General features: G+C 40.1%; 1 non-coding gene across 1 annotated transcript; it reads left to right on the top strand.

Moving 5' to 3' along the window:
* The first annotated feature begins 449 nt into the window (after positions 1-449).
* On the top strand, positions 450-557 carry LOC127747266 (small nucleolar RNA R71). Its single transcript, XR_008009068.1, has one exon. It is a non-coding gene; the product is annotated as a small nucleolar RNA R71 (small nucleolar RNA).
* The last annotated feature ends 721 nt before the right edge of the window (positions 558-1,278 follow it).

The following is a 1,278-nucleotide window of genomic DNA, read 5'->3' as shown; positions in this document are numbered from 1 at the left end:
TTCCATGAGAGATTTGGATGATTTCTCCATGAAGGATTATAGGTGTTTCCATAGGATTCTCCCATGTAATTCACCTCTTCCATTGATGGGTTCTCAGGATCATAAGCTTCTTCTTCAGATGAAGCGTCCTTAGTACTGCCTGGTGCAGCTTACATTCCAAATAGACTTTGAGAAATCATATTGACTTGCTGAGTCAATATTTTGTTCTGAGCCAATATGGCATTCAGAGTATCAATCTCAAGAACTCCTTTCTTCTGATTCGTCCCATTGTTCACAGGATTCCTTTCAGAAGTGTACATGAATTGGTTATTTGCAAACATTTCAATGAGTTCTTGAGCTTCTGCAAGCGTCTTCTTCAGATGAAGAGATCCTCCAACAGAGCTGTCCAATGACATCTTGGATAGTTCAAACAGACCATCATAGAAGATACCTATGATGCTCCATTCAGAAAGCATGTCAGAAGGACACTTTCTGATCAATTGTTTGTATCATTCCCAAGCTTCATAGAGGGATTCACCTTCCTTCTGTCTGAAGGTTTGGACTTCCACTCTAAGCTTACTCAATTTTTAAAGTGGAAAGAACTTTTCCAAGAAGGCATTGACTAGCTTTTCCCAAGAGTTCAAGCTTTCTTTAGGTTGTGAGTCCAACCATATCCTAGCTCTGTCTCTTACAGCAAAAGGGAATAGCATAAGTCTGTAGACCTCAGGGTCAACCCCATTGGTCTTAACAGTGTCATAGATTTGCAAGAATTCAGCTAAAAACTGATGAGGATCTTCCAATGGAAGTCCATGGAACTTGCAATTCTGTTGCATTAGAGAAACTAATTGAGGCTTAAGCTCAAAGTTGTTTGCTCCAATGGCAGGGATAGAGATGCTTCTCCCATAGAAGTCGGGAGTAGGTGCAGTAAAGTCACCCAGCACCTTCCTTGCACTGTTGGCATTGTTGTTGTTTTCGGCTGCCATGTCTTCTTTTTGTTTGAAGATTTCTGTTAGGTCCTCTACAGAGAGTAGTGCTTTAGCTTCTTTTAGCTTTCGCTTCAAGGTCCTTTCAGGTTCAGGGTCAGCCTCAACAAGAATGCTTTTGTCCTTGCTCTTGCTCATATGAAAGAGAAGAGAACAAGAAAATATAGAATCTTCTATGTCACATTATAGAGATTCCTTAAGGTGTCAGAGGAAAAGAAGAATAGAAGGAGGAGGTAGAAGAAGAAGAATTCGAACTTATCAAGAGAGATAGAATTCGAATTGTTGATAATGGAGGAGTGTTAGTCCTTAAATAGAG

Source organism: Arachis duranensis, chromosome 4 (assembly GCF_000817695.3).
Source record: "Arachis duranensis cultivar V14167 chromosome 4, aradu.V14167.gnm2.J7QH, whole genome shotgun sequence".
NCBI classification, from domain to species: domain Eukaryota; kingdom Viridiplantae; phylum Streptophyta; class Magnoliopsida; order Fabales; family Fabaceae; genus Arachis; species Arachis duranensis.
The sequence above is the reverse complement of the archived record's forward strand: the minus strand, read 5'-3'. Positions and strand labels throughout refer to the sequence as shown.